At 38.0% G+C, this 19,026-nt stretch overlaps 1 protein-coding gene across 11 annotated transcripts in view; it reads left to right on the forward strand.

Annotated features, from left to right (window-relative positions):
- PARD3 (par-3 family cell polarity regulator) overlaps positions 1-19,026 on the forward strand; it is a 720,507-nt gene that overhangs the window by 379,999 nt on the left and 321,482 nt on the right. The window lies entirely within an intron of this gene.

The following is a 19,026-nucleotide window of genomic DNA, read 5'->3' on the forward strand; positions in this document are numbered from 1 at the left end:
TTGTTACTGACTCACAATGGGTTTTTTTGGTGGAAGGGAATCCCAGTGTTTTATAATTTTAATTGTGCTTTCTCCCAGCTTTATTGAAGTATAATTGACAAGTAAAAATAGTATATATTTAAAGGGTACAGTGTGAGGTTTTGATATATGTATATATTAGTAAAATGATTGACACAATCAAGATAATTTATCCATCACACTACATAGATATAATTTTGTGTGTATATGTGGTGAAAACACTTGAGATCTACTCTGTTAGCAAATTTTTTAAAATTTAATTTAATTTAATTTTTTTGAGATAGGGTCTTGCTCTGTCACCCAGGCTGGAGTGCAGTGGTGCAATCATAGCTCACTGTAGCCTTGAACTTCTAGGCTCAAGTGTTCCTCCTACCTCATCCTCCCTGGTAGCTAGGACTATAGGTATACACCACCATGCCCAGCTAATTAAAATTTTTTTTTTTTTTTTTTTTTTTTGTGGAGATGGGGTCTCACTTTGCTACCCAGGCTGGTCTTGAACTCCTGGCCTCAAGCAGTCCTACTGCCTTGGCCTCCCAAAGTGTCATGGTTATAGGCATGAGCCACTGTGCCTAGCTTCTTAGCAAATTTCAAGTATAAAATATGTTAATTAGACTCACCATGCTATATGTTAGGTCTACAGAATTCATTCATCTTACAATTGAAAGTTTTTACCCTATGGACAATATTTTTCCTTTTTTCACACCCCACTCCCTGTGGTAACTGCCATTCTACTCTATTAGCATAAGTTCATTTTCTTTCTCCTCCAAGATTCCACTTATAAGTAAAATCATACAGATTTTGTCTTTCTGTGTTTGGCTTATTTCTCTTAGCATAATGCCCTTTAGGTTCATCCATGTTGTCACAAATGTCAGAATGTCATTTTTTATGAAAGGCTGAATAATATTCCATTTTATACATTTATGTGCACACAGACACACACACACACAGTGTATATCACATTTTTTTTAATCCATTCATCTGTTGTAGGTCACTTAGGTTGTTTCCATATCTTGGGTATTGTGAATTTATGTTTCCGTGTACATGGAATTGCAAATATGTCTTTGATATAGTGATTTTGTTTATTATGGATATATACGCAGAAGCGGAATTGCTGGATCATATGGTAGTTCTATTTTTGAGGAGGCTTCATACTGTTTCATAGAGGCTGTCCCAATTTACCTTACCACCAGCAGTATACCAGGGTTTCCTTCTCTTCGCATCCTTGCTATCACTATATTTTGACTTTTTTTTTTTCTTTTCTTCTTTCTTTTTTCTATTTTTTTGAGATGGAGTCTTGCTCTGTCGCCCAGACTGGAGTGCGGTGGTACGATCTCGGTTCATCACAACCTCTGCCTCCTGGGTTCAAGCAATTCTTCTGCCTCAGCCTCCTGGGTAGCTGGGATTACAGGTGCCTACCACCACGCCTGGCTAAATTTTTTTGTATTTTTAGTAGAGACGGGGTTTCACCATGTAGCTTAAACTGGTCTCCATCTGTTGATCTCGTGATCTGCCCACCTCAGCCTCTCAAAGTGCTGGGATTGCAGGCATGAGCCACGGTGCCCGGCCTTTTTTTTTTTTTTTTTTGAGACAGAGTCTTGCTCTGTTGCCCAGGCTGGAGTGTGGTGGCGCAATCTCGGCTCACTGCAACTTCTACCTCCTGGGTTCAAGCAGTTCTCCTGTTTCAGTCTCCAAAGTAACTGGGATTACAGGCACACACCACCATGCCCAGTTAATTCTTTGTATTTTTAGTACAGATGGGGTTTCACCATGTTGGCCAGGGTGGCCTCAAACTGCTGACCTCAAGTGATACACCCGCCTCCGCCTCCCAAAGTGCTGAATTCAGGCGTGAGTCACTGTACCCGGCCATATTTTGGTGTTGTGATAACAGCCATCCTAACAGTATGAGGTGATGTCCTACTTTGCTTTTGATTTACATTTCCCTGGTGATGAGTGATATCGAGCATTTTTCAGTGCTTTTAATAAAAAGCCACATGTTTGTTTAGTTGGTCACTTATTTTCTTTTTCGTTTTTTTTTTCTTTTTTGAGACGGAGACTCACTCTGTTGCCCAGGCTGGAGTGCAGTGGCACGATCTTGGCTCACCCCAACTTCTACCTCCCCAGTTCAAGTGATTCTCCTGCCTCAGCCTCCCGAGTAGCTGGGATTATAGGCACATGCCTGTACAAAAACCATGTCCAGCTCATTTTTGTATTTTTAGTAGAGGCAGGGTTTCACCATGTTGGCCAGGCTGGTCTCGAACTCCTGACCTCAGGCGATCCACCTGCCTCGTCCTCCCAAAGTGCTGGGATTACAGGTCTGAGCCACCGCACCCAGCCAACTTATTTTCTTTAAAAAGTTTATGTGGATGGAAAACAAGGTGAGTGCTCAAAGAAAGTTTAGTTACTTTAGTAATTTTTAAAATTATTAATAATTTTGTTGACTAAATACTGGAATAAATTGTTTTTCAGTTTAGATTAATGATAGCTGTAGAATAAAATCATAAATGTTTTACATATTTCATCTCAGCCTATGTTTTATGGTATAAAGATCCTAAAATAACTTTGTGGATGTAGGGTATTCAAATATGAAATAGCAAAAAGGGACAGTTTGCCTTGCCCACCCAGATGGCACAGGAAATGTCCTAATTTTATCATATATTAAGTGTTAGCACACAAACATTGTGTGATGGAAATAATTTTAAATAATAAAACAACCATGGCAGTTCTTTGAAGGAAACATAATTTTCTCAACATGACTCAGATTTTTAAACTAATTGATATTGGTATCTTATTATTACTTTGAAATGAATGTTTTTAAGATTTAGGTAGTTTCTCATGGGCCCAGGAGTCAGACTGACTGGTTACTAGCTGTTTACCATATATGAGATTGGGCACATTACTCTACTTGTCCATACATCAGTTTACTCATCCAGCAAATAGGGATACTTGTAGACCTTGTCTCAGGGATTGCTATGTAAAGTGATACAATACCCGCCAAAGGCTTAGAATCAGGCCTGGTACCTAGAAATACTCAACGTATTAATATAATAGGACCGGTAGCAGATAACCTGGAATCTAGAATGAGGAAATGTTTGGCATATATGTAGCAGGAAGTCTGGAGCTAGGGAAGATGTGGGGGTTAAGTCTGTAGCTTAGCAACTTCACTCACATTTTTTCAGGGAGCCTTCCTGAAGGCCACCTTAGCTCTGTGCTCTAGCGCGTCCTTTTCTTTCAGAGCCACATCCTTGCACAAATGAAGGGGAACAGGGCCTTTGTCTTCTTTTTGTGGCTCTTTTTTTTTTTTTTAAATTTATTTATTATTATTATACTTTCCTAATAACTTCCTGACAGATCTCTGATTGTGTTTGTTGGCTGGAATTGCCCTACTCTTCTGCCCATGTCAAAATCAAAGGGAGTAAAAGCACCAGTACAGGTTTTGATGGATAGAGCTTTGACCCCTGGAGCTGGGGCTGTGGTGGGAGCCCACTTCTTTATCTTCCCTGAAACACAGTTGCCCATCACTGCACACAGTCGCATCTGTTAAGCAAGGGATGCGTGGGCAGGGGTAGGGAGTGACAACCAGAAGTTGGTGAATATGAATGTGCTAAATAAGACCTTTTTTTGTTTGTTTTTTAAACTCCAAAATTGGTAGAAAAAGATTGGTAGCCCAGAGTTTCCAAAATATGATACAACTTAATTATATTATAAAGATATAACTTTTATTTTTCTATTGTCATTGTAGACCTGTTTTTAAGGAAGTAGTATATTCTTTGTAATTTTGTTATAAAATAGTTTCTTTTTTAAGCAAAAGGAATGGCATCGAGAAGCCACACACAGCAAAGACTGAGCATTGATTTGCTTCTGTTGAAGTTATTTGGGTTAGTTGTCTAGGTAGACTGAGAGGGTACCTAAGTCTAAAAACATCTTCTTTGGCTTAAGTGTAAAAAAAATGATGCTCCATTCCTGCAGTTTGATTTGAGCAAGACTGTATACTAGAAGAGTAGAAGCCATTGATGTTTTCACATCCGGCAGAATAATTAATTAAAGTAAAATCTATTGAAGAGGACAAGAACCACAGAAACAAAACAAAACTCCCTCTCAAATTTTTTCAGAAGTAAGCACTATTGTTTGTGTAGAAGAGGAGTCTTAGGTTATACTTTATACACTAAAAATCTATTCCAACTATTCCCATTTAATTATGGATTTATTCTGTTAAGCATTCCCAGAAGTCATCTGACTTTAATGACCTGATGTCTCTTCTGAGGCTTTCTTTTTCTCTCTAGTTTTTGCTATTAAACATAATAAAGAGGATTGCATCATGTAGATGAAAAAATATTTTGTATGCTTAAAAAAAAAAACAAACCCCTCTGCCTTTCCAATGCGGGAACGCCAGCGTAGAACTGATGGCCATCTTCCTTAAATTGTGTGGTCTGGAGCGAGGTCAGCAGAGTTCTAGATTTTATGTGCCTCCAGTGGTTTTGTTTTGGCTCTGTTTTCTACTTAGTGCTTATCTCTCATTATCTGTTTCTGAAGGCAGTTATGACCTTATCAGCTTTGCCAGTGGGAATAAGCAGAAGGAATGGAAAGACAAAAGAGTGCTTTAAAGTGCTAAGCTAGCCGGCCCCTCTAGAAGTCTGGAGTGTCTTATTCTTTGGATGGTATTGATCCTACTTATGGGGATAGTGAATCTTCTTTCTATAAGAATATTGCTTAGTTTCACTTCAGTAAGAAAAGATAGGTTATATATCTTATTAGAAGTCTGTAGCAGCAAGCACAATACGATTTCCTAAAAGAGTAGTCGGGGTTTTCAGTGACTAATCACCTTGTTCAGAGTAGCCCATAGCTGAATCCTACATCAGAGTCATCTCACAAGGTAGAGGACTGTGTATCTCTTAAGCATCCTTTTATGTCAATCTTGACATAAGAGGGGAGATCTCAGAGAAAGCAAAAGGTTTGAAAACTAAATGGTTTGTAGTTGTCTTACTTTGAACACATTTTTATGCTCCTGAAATTTTGACTCTGACACTCAAGAAACAAACAAACAAACAAAAAAACAACACTTTTAGTTTTGATGTTTGACAGTATTTTAAGAAGTTCAAATTCCATTTTAATGGTAACTGTTTCCCTGACTCAGCATAGAATATAGTTTGATATTGGCAGATAATAGGTCATAAGCTGACTTTGTTCTTATATCCCCACACTTTATTGCAACTAATAAATTCCACAGAAGAGGCAGCAGGAACTTTGTGATACATGATTGGAAGAATTTAGGACCAGAAGGTAGAGGGACCTTAAGGAAAACATAAGCTAATTGGGAGCCTGCCATTTTCACAACCTTCTCTTGATGAATAGGCCTGAACCCAATTAGCAGAAACAGCAAGGAGGCACAAGGCATGTTCCAACCGCTGCTTAAACTCTGTTATAGGGGAATGACTGCCCTGACCTTTAGAGCAAAATTCATGTTTTAGGGCTCTGTCCATCAAGAAAAACATCATTTAGTTGGAGATTATACAAACTGAGGCAAACTGGAGGGAAAACTAACTTAAATGTTTATTGATGAAGACACAATGCCAATGTGTACCTCACTTTTGTACCTTTGGCAGCCACGAAGGAATCCCACCATCCGGTGTCAAGTCTCAAAGTCTCAGAGGCCAGCGTTTTGGGAGCAATGATGATGCCTTTTCCCTTTTTATTTTATATACTTTTGTCACTTTCTGGAGCTGTGATGCTTTTTCTTTATACTTTTGAGAATATTTATGCATTATAAACAGTATTCACATGATACATGGTATGCTTTGGCTGTGTCCCCACCCAAATCTCATCTTGAATTGCAGCTCCCACAATTTCCACATATTGTGGGAGGGACCTGGTGGGAGGTAATTGAATCATGGGGGCAGGTCTTTCCCATGCTGTTCTCGTGATAGTAAGTCTCATGAACTGCGATGGTTTTAAAAATGGGAGTTTCCCTGCACGAGCTCTTTGCCTGCCACTATCCATGGAAAACGTGACTTGCTCCTCCCTGTCTTCTGCCATGATTGTGAGGCCTCCCTAGCCACATGGAACTGTATTTCCATTAAACCTCTTCCTTTTGTAAATTGCCCAGTCTCGGGTATGTATTTATCAGCAGCATGAGAACAGACTAATACAATACACAATATATAAGTTATATTCACAAATTATTTGAAAAGGTAAGTTTCTATGAGTTTAATTTTTTGTTTTCATTATAATTTACAGCCAAATTCTTGAAGATTGAGGGCAAAAGTAAATTTAAAAATAGTGAAAAAAACGTTTTTCAGCATATCCAGGTTTTATGGAGGCAGTTTTTAAAAAAATGTGTTTTTCTCCAGGCTAGTCAATGTAATTGTGGAAGTAAGTTTTGCCTAGGTTTTAGCTTGTTCTTATAAAATGGTGGGTGTCTGGGATGATCAACCTGTGGTTCCTGTGTCCACACGACTTACCAGAGTTGTTTTTTTCCCCACTGATCTGCCTATATAGAGGAAAATCCTCTTCCTTGCCCAAGTGCTTACTAGCCTTTTCTAAATGGGAAAAAAAAAAAAGTTCTGATTTCCCTGAGATCTAGAACTATCTAGCTGACATAAAGAAGGTGTTTTCTGGAGTATGAAATGATAATTTTTTCTTATCTTTTTTCTGTTTTAATCTTTAAGAGGCAGGGTTCTTGCTCTGTTGCCCAGACTGGAGTGCAGTGGTGCAATCATAGCTCACTAAAGCCTCAAACTTCTGTGCGCAAGCAATCGTCCTGCTTTAGCCTTCTGAGTAGCTGGGACCACTGATGTGCACCATCACGCCTGACTAATTAAAAAAAATTTTTTTTGTACAGGTGGGGTCCCACTATGTTTCCTAAACTGGTCTCAAACTCCTGGCTTCAAGTGATTCTCCTGCTTTGGCCTCCCAAAGTACTGGGATTACAGATGTGAGCCACGATGCCTGTATTTTCTTTCTTTTCTTTCTTCCTTTTTTTTTTTTTTTTGACAGATGTGAGGCTTTTTAAACGTTGCCCAGGTTGGCCTCGAACGTTTAGCCTTGCCTCCTTGTGTGCCAGGACAACTGGCCTGAGCCACCGTGGCTTCCCCCAATGCCTGTGTTTTCTTAATTACAGTAGGAGGTGGTTTATTCAGCAGTCTGATTACAATAGCTTCAGATGGGTCAGGGAAATGACTGAGGGGTCACAGCATTAAACCGTGGAAGAGCTATAGAAATTCTGATACAGGAATAGATAGGGCTTCATGTTATCTGCCATCATTGGTGAGACTTAAGGATAGATTCTGATGCTGCCAGATAGTAATTAAAATGTGTTTCTTGGGAGGTTGTTAATTCTGTAGCCTGTAGTCAATGAGGATCCAAATGACTGTTCATATTATTTGGTTAAAAATAAGCCCGTTGCCTCCAAATTCTGAAAGTTCTGTGAAAAGGAAGGGGATTTTTTAATATTATTTACCAGTTGGCAAACCTTCATAAAATTTGTAGAGAAGCAAAATAATTGTGTTTGTCTCTAGCAACACCAAATGTAGAAACTAAAAACATCAAGATTATTTTAAAATTAAACTTAGTTTTCGTTATAAAATACCAGAGCTTTTATTTTATAAGAGAAATCTGTCATGTTCACAATAACACCCAAAATAAAACCAGAACAACCTTTTAAGAGACTTGTTACCTGGATATATTAATGCCAATAGCAGATTATTTTGTTGTGCTTTGATAATAGAATGCTTGCTATTCTAACACGTGTTAAAAATTTTTTTTTTTTTAAAGAATGATGAAAACACCCTATATGTATGGGACACATTATTTTCCATGATCCCTACATATTTTCTGCTTTTATTATACAAGAATTCTGGACTAGAAACCGCAGTGGAAGCACAGGACCGGAGTGTGGAGCTCTGGTGCACGTTCTTCTTAAAAGGACACACGTATTTTCTGGGGAGCTTCCAGTCATGTGCAGGGTTACTTTTAGGAATACCAGATGGCATTTTACTTTTCCATATATTTAACAACACAAGACATAGTGAGTCTGGGAAGCATGTTTCAGGGTTTGAAACCTGCCCGTCCAATGAGTGTATCCTGTTTTCTGACCCCTAAGACTGGTTGTATGGAAAGAATCAAAGATAGACAAACCATGTGGACTTCATTTTCGTTGTATACAAAATAGGGAAGCTCATACCCATTTGGCAGATGTTAACTTTGTAGGCAAAGCTGAAGTGACATAGCACACATTTCAGTGCAGACTCAGTTTCTTGTGTATGAAGACACTCATAAGATGTTTTCTTTCCTATCTTTTTAGGTAACATTAGGTTTATTGGTTACACCTCAACAACTCCCTCATGTATTGGGTATCTCATTTTCTTAAATTTTATTTTTCTCCTTCCGTATTGGAAGTACCATTTGGTATCCTGGGGTGGTTTATTTTCATCCCTGGTGTATTTCTAAAGCCCCCATTGTCATTTCACAATTTGATTTTTACTTCGGTGGCATCTTATCAGAATTAGAATAAAATTTAATCTTTTAAAATCATCTCTGGTTCTTTTCTGAACAACATAATCTGACACAAAAATGACATCAGTGTTAATCTCTGTGTCTGCTTCCATTTCCTATATTCCCTTTTGTTTTTGGCGAGCGTGTGTAGTTGTAATAAGATTAAATGTAAGGATACCATTAAGAATGCTAAGTATCTTATGAGGGCTTCTGCTTGGCCACTTGCTAAGCATCTGAGTCCCTTTGTGATATGAAAGGAGTTTGGAGGCCACGGCATCACTCATTTGCTTTTGGATCTGGGGTATCCAGTTGAATGGGGTACTCATCAATTTATCCTTTAAAACAAATTTTACAACTGTCTTTATTTATTGCTGCTTTGGCCTATGGAGCTAAAAGCCTGCAAGCAGCGGGGAAGTAACTTAGAAATTTTACTGAGTGAAAAATCTTTGGTGGTGTGTGGATAAACCTTCAGTGGAAATCTGTTAGGAGCTGATGGTTTTCTTACCTGTGAATACTGCTGCTAGAACTGGACATTTAGAGCTTACAGTACGGATAAAGATACATTTTCATTTTTAACTTTGACCTTCAGGTGCCTTTGCATATTTTCATTGCAGGCAGTCTTAAAGATTTTTGTTGTGAGCTGTGTGATTAAATATGACAATGGAAGGAATACGTGCTTTGTACTATAACTCTTTTTATTCCCACCCATCTGTATGTCATTTGCTTTTGAAATTTTGTTCTTTATTTCTACGTTCCATCTACGTTCCATGAGCTGTGCAACTGTGTTTCTTTAAAAAATACTGGTTATGAAATTGCATTAACATTTTCAGTCTACAATGTGTTGTTTTCACTGCCTATGTCCTACAAGCCTGCTTGTAGAAATTGAATCACTTTTATAAGTCATTTTTAAATTTTGGAATTTTATGATCTAGCTATATAGACTTTTTAATCTATTTCTATCCAGGATTCTTCCAGTTACCTTCAACATGGTCTTGAAATGGCTCTAAAAAATTCCTGTCTTCAGTGTTCAGACATTTTGCCCAATGATTTTATGTTTTCTTTCCACCACTGAGGCCTGGGTATACGTGCCCTATAGTACTTTTGTGACTTCTGTAGATATATGAGATATATGAACCATGTTTTTCCTTTATTTTTAATTTTTTTTTCCTGTGCGCTAATGTCAGTAGGAGACTGTAGATTATCTTTTTAAATAGCTGAACAAATTATGAAGGAATTAAAGTATGGTATTGGGGTAGGGTTAGCATAGGCTTTTGGGTTTCATTTCATATGTCAATATTATTACTGTCCTTTATAGTAGGCATGTAATACTTTTGACATGTTATTATTTTTAGTAATCTCGGCACTTTGGGAGGCTGAGGCAGGTGGATTACTTAAGATCAGGAGTTTGAGACCAGCCTTGCCAACATGATGAAACCCTGTCTCTGCTAAAAATACAAAAATTAGCTGGGTGTGGTGACATACGCCTGTGATCCCAACTACTCAGATGGTTGAGGCAGGCTAATCATTTGAACCCAAGAGGCAGAGGTTGCAGTAAGCCAAGATCGTACCACTATACTCCAGCCTGGGCAACAGAGTGAGACTCTGTCTCAAAAAAAAATTAAAAAATGTTTTTATTTTTAATACATAACTTCGCAAGGTTGGAAGACTGAGCTTTTTTCTTTTTGTAAGTTACTGTCATTTCCAAATTGTAAGATGGAATTGCAATCTTGATATGTGTTGGAATTAAGTTTAACCCTTTGAGAAGCACCACCTCTTTTCCTACCTATGACCTAGCTTTTTATTCCATTGAAAAAAATGAAAGTGTGATTCCCACCACCATTTTTAGAGCCCTGCCCTTCCTCACATGCAGAAGCTTCCCTGACCTCTCAAATGTCAAAGTTTTCACTCTCATCCTGTCTCCCAACCCTTCCCAGTATTAGGATATTGCTTTTGTATTAATCTCCTGTCTGCGGAGTCACGCATGTAATCGCCTGTCTACGCAGTCATGAATGTCTCTTGTTTTTCTCCCTCTCTGCTAGAACTTTCCTATCAGCATATAGACTCAACCAACCCCAGTCCTCCCTGGCAAACATCTGTCTCATCGTGGCACCAGCCTGGCTTGCACTCCCTCACAGTTCACACACTTTGTTCCCTCTTAGCTTTCATGCAGTCACCTATCTTCCCCTCAGGGACCTTCCTCCATCCCCCCGTTTAATGGCAGGTGATATCCCTGGAGCCTTCCATTATTGTCTTTTTGCTCACCATCCTTTTCTCTGTGATATTTATGAATCTAAATTTGTCTTTTGTTTCTTTCTTATTTTTTTCTCTTTGTTTCTGTCTGTTTTGGTGTCCTAAAATGGCCCAGGCGTTGTGTTGTTTACTGTAGCTCCTAGTGAACCCTCATATACTTTTGGGTAAATAAGTCTTTCAATAAACTGAAGGGAAAAAGTTCATAATATCCTTACTTTTTCTGATATCTTGTATTATGAGTGGATCTTTGTTGGGTGAACTATATTGATTCTTTTATAATGCCATATAATGTGATCTTGTGATTTTCATTAATTATGAGCTATAAACTGTAGATTATAGGTAAATAAATGAAAACTTGCTGCAGACATGTACATTTGTAAACCTCATAAATAGTTGTACTATTTTGATGACATTATTGCTTGTAACTTAGCATCTGCATATGACAAAAAGAAAAAATGATTATAGACCAAAAGACCAAGAAATGGGGGGAAATGTAAGTTCTCTCAAAATGCAGTGTTCCTATTTTTTAAAATCTTGGTATGATGGAGAGCACAGCCTTTCTTGTGCTTAAGTTTGTTTGTGAACTTTCTTCAAGAATGTTTTGTAGTTGAGCATGGATTCAAGTGTTAGAAGATGAGCACGCTCAGTCTGTCCCTGCTGGCCTGTGTCCAGTGGTGTCTGCTCTATCACCGTTGATCACAGTAGCGTTGGGAAAGCCACCTGCCTCTCCAGAGGCTTTGTAGAGGCAGTGAGGGGGCAGAGGGTAAGAGCTGCTGTGAGCTACTTATGTGAGACTTTTGTGGGACAAAAGGAAAAGCCAAAAAAGTGTTCTTAGAGGCCCAAGATAGTTGTTAACTCTATTAGCTCTAAAAATATTTAATTAAATATTTAAGATGTTTAATTATCTGGAAATATTAAATAACTCTTCATATTTATATAACTAAAGTGACATAAATTTTGTTAAATTGGAAAAACAATATTTGAACGAACCATTTGATTATATTGAATAATTTATAAGCAATTGACTTGAACATAACATAGTTAAATATTCCCTCCATAAAATATTACATGTCTTATTTGTTTGTGAGCTGATTTTATCTGTTTAAATTATTTTTCTTCAGAGAGTCCAGGGGTTTTATTTATTTATTCAAATGAAAATAAATTATACTGTTAATTTAGGACCCCAAACTGGCAAAATTTTTTTCTTGGAGATGAATTTTTTCTTATTCTAGGAATAATGGATGTTTGCTTACATGTTCAATATATGAAATATGGATGTTACAAATTCTCATCTATTAATATGTAATACCTAGTATATAGCTTTTGGGGAGTATTTTCCTCAGTTCTCTGAATAAAGCTTTTTTTGTACATGGATATTTGGTAGAAATTGATATTTGATGCAAGAATTATTTTGAGTTTTGGAAATCATTTTCAAATATAGAGGAAATATTCTTCATTATGGTATTACATAAAACGTTTCTTCGTCAATGGAGTGTATCCTGGTGTCAGGATACCCCATACAGGCTGTAGAGGATTTTTTGTTTTTTCAAGTTGGTGATGATAGTTGTCCCTATTCCTTATTATCATTAGCGTTCATTAAACATCTGTATGAGACACAGGATTCGAATCGTCCCTGTTCCCATGGGATACAGTATAACTCTTCAGACTATAGGGGGATTAATTTGATAACATTATTTCTTTTTTAATTTTTAAAATATTTATTTGAATTTTGCAAAGGTAATATATTCATAGTTCCAAAATCAAACATTATACATGCATATGCAAAATAGTAGTCTCTCTCCCCCAACTGTCTCTTAGCCAGCTGTCCTCCCTGTATGCAGCCACAGTTATTTGTTTCCTGTGGCTCCTTTCACATGGTACCATGCTTTTATGAGCAAATATGAAAACATATTCTCTTTTCACCTTTTTTTGTTTTTGTTTTTGTTTTTGTTGTTTTTTGAGACGGAGTCTGGCTCTGTCGCCCAGGCTGGAGTGCAGTGGCCAGATCTCAGCTCACTGCAAGCGCCGCCTCCCAGGTTTACACCATTCTCCTGCCTCAGCCTCCCGAGTAGCTGGGACTACAGGCGCCTGCCACCTCGCCCGGCTAGTTTTTTTTTTTTTTTTTTTTGTATTTTTTAGTAGAGACGGGGTTTCACCGTGTTAGCCAGGATGGTCTCGATCTCCTAACCTCGTGATCCACCCGCCTCGGCCTCCCAAAGTGCTGGGATTACAGGTTTGAGCCACCGCGCCCGGCGGATTTTTTTTTTCTTAATATAGCATGGCAATCCTTACAGACCGACACATAAAAGGTGTCCCCAGTTTTGAAACACTTTGATAATTTTCCTTTGTATAGCTGGGCCAATGTTTATTGATGGGCATTAAGGTTATTTACTGTGCTTTGCTATTGCATAAGTATACTGTAGTAAATAACCCGTTATACATAAGTCATTTTGTATTGAGTTTCTCGCAGATACATGCCTAAAAATGAAAGTGCATGTTTACACATTGTACAGGAATATTATATACATTTGTAACTTTGATAGATATTGTCACCTGACCTCAATAGACATTGTACCATGTTGCACTCCACTAGCAATGCCCAAGAGACCCTGTTCACTCTATCAGCTCACATTGTGACATGATGTTGTATGCAGTCTATTAAACTGACTTGATCAGTTATACCTTTAAAATGTCTCCCTTTACACATTCTCTAAAGCGGAAGGCTGTTGATGCAGTTGGCCAACATACAGGCTGCAAGTGGGCTTCCTATACTGTTTAGGAGTACAGACCATTCAAAGCCTTCCCCTTTCCTCCAACAAATAAACAACAGTTCAGGAAAAGGACGTCTTGGGGAGGGAGTTGAGTTCTTGTTGCTCTGTTAGAGCATGGAGTTCAGTTCTTTGGCATTTGCTCAGATGTCAATCACTCTGAAATGCCTTGGATTCCCTTTTTTCTTGTCTCAGTGTTTTCCTTCCTTCCTTAATTTCTTGGTGGACATTATCGGAGTTTGAGTAAAGGGAAGCCTTCAGACACTGCAAAAAATCCATTTTTAAGTGACCAGTTTTCATTAAAGTTATTGTTTTTTAATTCAAGTGCAATATATTTAGTAAATCTGCCTGAATAATCTTATGGAAAAACATTGGTAAGTATAGGTTTAAGAAATGTTTTTCTTCAGTTGACTAACTTTGAATCTTTTAAATAATGTGTTTGGAAATGTTAAGTACATAAAATTCACATAAATCAAATGAGACTTTCTGAAAGTTCTTACCTTTGGCATAACTTGTGTATTCTTTTCATATTTTAAATCTCATATTTGATTCATATTTTTATGGTTTTTTTTTTTTTTTTTTTTTTTTTTTTTTTGAGACAGAGTCTCGCTCTGCCGCCCAGGCTGGAGTGCAGTGGCCAGATCTCAGCTCACTGCAAGCTCCGCCTCCCGGGTTCACGCCATTCTCCTGCCTCAGCCTCCCGAGTAGCTGGGACTATAGGCGCCCGCCACCTCGCCCGGCTAGTTTTTTGTATTTTTAAAGTAGAGACGGGGTTTCACCTGTTAGCCAAGATGGTCTCGATCTCCTGACCTCGTGATCCACCCGTCTCGGCCTCCCAAAGTGCTGGGATTACAGGCTTGAGCCACCACGCCGGCCCATATTTTTATGTTAACTGGAATTCAGTTATTACCCTTGACCATTCCTATCTCCTATTTGATAGTTGTTGTTTTTGCATACTTTGCTAGAATGAAAATGAGTAGAATAATGGGGACAGAAAAAGGACAAGATTTTCTTTTTTTAAGATGGGTAGTTCACTAAGTGATTGTTGAAAAGTAAGAGTTTTATGCTGTGTTCTCATCAGTAACTTTAGCCTATAAATTCTGTCTGAACAGAATCAATAGTGTTTTCTTCCCTTAGTATGTCCCAAAGTGGGGTGCTTTGTAATTTACTTCTGTGTTAACTTTTTTCCTGTTATGTTTTAGACTGTATGTTGTATAACAGTATAGAAGCCACCTATGTGAAATATTGAAACTTTGTGAATGAATGTGGTCTTCTTGCCAAACTTAAACATACTGTGTTTTTCTTGATTGCTTGGGTTCACTGAAGAAAGCACGCCTTCTTGAGATACAAGATTTCTGTTGATGGGATTGGTCTATTTAGGGGCTTAGTCAGCAGATACTAGTGTCTCATTTGTAACCTTTCTCATTCCATGAAAGGTTGTTGGCAATTTGTATTCTCATTATTTTACTACCTATTCGGATCTGGTAGTCTTTCTCTTTCTTTCATGATTCCATCATTTATTGGCTTAAATGAGTATTTGGAAGTCCTGACTGGTAAGAATTCTGTGTCTTTGAATATACTGTTTAGTTGACTCTGGGAAGCAACTGATTTTAGATTGTTCTTGATGTTTCCAAACGTTTCCCTTTCTGATGTTTAAGAAGTTGCGATGATGAAGTGTTGCCATCTGCAATTACAACAGAAAGTATCAGAGATAGCCACAAATGCAGTGACTTCTTTCTTAATTTTTTTTCTGTTATCTGTAATATCAAAATGTAAACCAGAAACAGCTATGCACACATATACACAGGATAAATAAGTATTAAATTAATAATAGATATCAAATGTGGAATTTCTAAAATTGCATGTAAGTGTTTAGAATGACAGAATGTTTAAATATCTTTTACCATTCCCTGATAACTTTATTTATTTTGGTTTTCTGTCTCTTATATGTCAACTTGTTCTAATTAATTAATTTATGCTTGATCAAAATAAATACAGAATTTGTGCAGCTCACAGCAAAACCTCGTGTGAATGTGAATATGTGCTGGTGTGTGAATGTGGTAGTTATGATGTTATTTTGAGGCTATTTTCACCAAGGAAAAGACAGTCCAGGATCCTGATGCTTGCACCTTTTATCTGCAAGTGATATTTAGGGTGTTCTTTACTTTTTCCTCCTCTTTTCTGTATGCCTCTAATCTTGGTAATTGTCTTTTTAAATTCATTTGTCCCTCTGCATCTTCATTACTACTTCCAAAGTCCAAGCTGTCAACAGCTCTCCTGGGTCACTACACAACATTGCAGCCCTCCTCCGTGTTTACATCTCCTTGTCCACTGTGGCTAGACTGATGTGTGGTCAGGAGCACTGCTTAACACACTTTGGGGCTCTGACCATACCCAGGAACACCGTGGGTGAAGTGGTTAACAGCTGCTTGAAGTTGCAGCAACCTGGATTAAAATTGTACAGCATGTCTTATGCTGAGTAAGCTCCTGAACTTTGTAAGTGTCAGAGCAAGCTTCATAATCTATTGTGATATATTTCAGAGGATTGTGAGGATGAGATGAGATGAGTCATGGAAAGCTCTTAAGACAGTAGCTAAAACACATGAAATACTCTGTAAGTGTGAGGGTTGATATTGGTGTTTTTGTCCTTTTTGAGTCTTCCTGATGTTCCTTCACCAAGTATATCGCAGCTGCTTCCAGGGTGCATTCCCAGGTTAGGCAGCCCTGCTGAACTCACTCTAGTCTCCAGATCCATGCTGTTCTTGCATCTCTGGGCCTTTGAACATGCTGGCCAACTCTTCCCTTTTTCCTGCCTAGGATCTGCTGTTCTGATCTCCTGCCACCTGCCTCCTTCAGCTCATTATTCTTAGCCACACCCCATCCCTGCCAAAACCAATGGGAGGCACACATAATAGTGTCTTATTCTTTCCCCATCCTTGCACTTCTCAAATTTCATTTTAATTATGCCTTTTAAAGAGGGCGGGACCCATATGTGTTCCTCTGAGTTTTTAATTTGTTTTGTTTTTGAGGGAGGCATGACTCAACGTGTAGAGGCATTGGGTCTCTGTCACATACATTTGCAGCCTAGTGTAACCATGCTTTTATTGGATACATTTGTTATTGTAAAGGGCTTTCTGCGTGTAATTTGTATATCTGGAAATGTTCTTCTCTGAAAACATTTTTACAGTAACCATTTTGATAAAAAATATCTTATTCCATAGATAGTATATATTTTCTTACATTGAATGTTTAACTTTTCAAGAATCTCTTCTAGATTAAATTGGAGAAAGTTTGAGGGGCGGGCAAGGAATGTTAGTTTGATTATATCAACAGAAATCTATGCTTTTTGAATTACTCATATTTTAAGTCCCTTGGGGGACTAATTTTCCTGAGAACTTTGTATTATAATCATAAACAGACCCAGTTCAGTAATACTTTTATAAACTTTTGGCTGAGACTTTGGTATTAATGTCCTGAACTCTTAGAAAGAGAAACATATTTTTGTAGGTTGGCCAAGAAAAATAGGTCTTGATTCAAATAAAATAATGTATTTGTTATTTTTAAGAGATTTTTCCATTGAACAATCTGTGAAACTTTTTGGTAATTTAGTTGTCTAATATTGGACATGACTTAGGCAGTGACTTGGTGTATTTTCTGTGGCTCAGTATAATGACTATTTGAATTTTTAAGTTTTTGCTTTTGACTTGGGAGTAAGTTATGTTAGATTACACATTATTACTGAACGGTTAACTGTTACTCCTTTGGTTGTAGATTTTAATAAAAGGTAGAATCCTGTGTCTTACTTTCTTAAATATATTTGAAATGGTAAAATATGCAGAGAATTTTTTATTGAAGGTAAGCATTTTATTTAAGGTACTTTAAATGTACTTTTAGGTGCTTTCTTTAAGGTACATGTGCAGTTTTCCCCCTGCTGTTAGTAAATGACTGAAATAGCACTTTGGATCCATGACACCGTGGAGAAGCTTCCCTCTTCACTCTTCTGACATTCTGTTTCTAAGTTCATTCATATTATTTATAGAAATTTCTTCTTTTTGCTCTACCTCCATGAATGCTGGTCATTTCTCTGTATGGGTTTTTACATGCTCTTCCTTGGTGAACTTATTTGTTACTTTAGTTTCTCTTCCTCTTCCTTCATACTTGTGCTTACCTGCAAGGACTAGCTGGTCACTACTGTCTAGATGTCTTTTTGATCACTCAGATTCAACATGGGTGAAGGTAAACCGTCTTTATGTTTTCCTCGAGTTGGGAAGTGGTCCCTAGTAAAAAGGGCAATGTGACTTGAAACTGCCAGTTCTGAACCTCACTGTCCATGGATCTGGGCCATATATAGCAACCTCTGTGTGCAGAATTACCTTACCACCTGTGAAATCATGAGTAGTTAATTTCTGGTATTTCCTACACCCAGAAAAATTCTATGATTGGCCATTCTTTTCTTGTTTCTTTTAATTTTGCTTGTGTCTCCCAGGCTTCAAGCTTACTTTCTTCTTATCTTCTCTAATTTTTCATGTCTTACCTAGGGCCAGGTACTATATATTATACCTTTTCTCCTCTGTGTGTGTGTGTGTGTGTGTGTGTGTGTGTGTGTGTGGACATGTGTATCTTTCTATTTTCACAGCACCTGTTCTTGTTTCAGCCATATTCCTTTTGACTAGACCTATGTAATATTTGTCTCCCTCTCCATCTGTTCCTTTTTAAAATAAGTTCTGCGTTTTCCTATTTGCTTAGTCTTCCAAATTGCCACTTGGATTGCCTCACCTGCAAGTTTAAAAGCATGCAGAAAACTCCCTTCTGTATTTTGATTTAAGTTAAATCAAATTTATTATCTTGACATTCTGGGTTCTCTGCAATCCTTTTTTTTCTTCTTTTTTTTTTGGAGACAGAGTTTTGTTCCTGTCACCCAAGCTGGAGTGCAGTGGTGTGATCTTGGCTCACTGCAACCTCTGCCTCCCAGGTTCAAGCAATTCTCTTGCCTCAGCTTCCCAAGTAGCTGGGATCACAGGCATGCACCACTGCGCCTAGCTAATTTTGTATTTTCAGTAGAGATGGGGTTTCACGATGTTGGCCAGGCTGGTCTTCAACTCCTGACCTCAGGTGGTCCACCTGCCTTGGCCCCCCAAAGTGCTGTTATTGCAGGCATGAGACCCTTGTGCCCAGCCTGAGCTATCACACTTGGCCCAAATTTCTATTTAACTTTTTTAGGCATCGTCTCCTACCATGATCTCATGCATATTTTGTGCTCTGGTGGACTGCTGTGCCTTCCTTTAAAATCAATTCTCTTCCTTCTGACTTCAGATATTCCTACAATGCTAGACACCCCCCACTTTTTGAATCAGCATTGTGTCATTCATTACTTAATTCTGTCTTTGATCACATGTGTATTGATGCTCACACTAAGATGACACTCTGCTTGAAAATGAAGGGGTAGGATCGGGATGTTATTCATGCACAGACCCAAGATGGATCTCAGCATCATACTTGTTAA

The sequence above is a fragment of the Theropithecus gelada genome, chromosome 9 (genome assembly GCF_003255815.1).
Source record: "Theropithecus gelada isolate Dixy chromosome 9, Tgel_1.0, whole genome shotgun sequence".
In the NCBI taxonomy this organism is placed as follows: domain Eukaryota; kingdom Metazoa; phylum Chordata; class Mammalia; order Primates; family Cercopithecidae; genus Theropithecus; species Theropithecus gelada.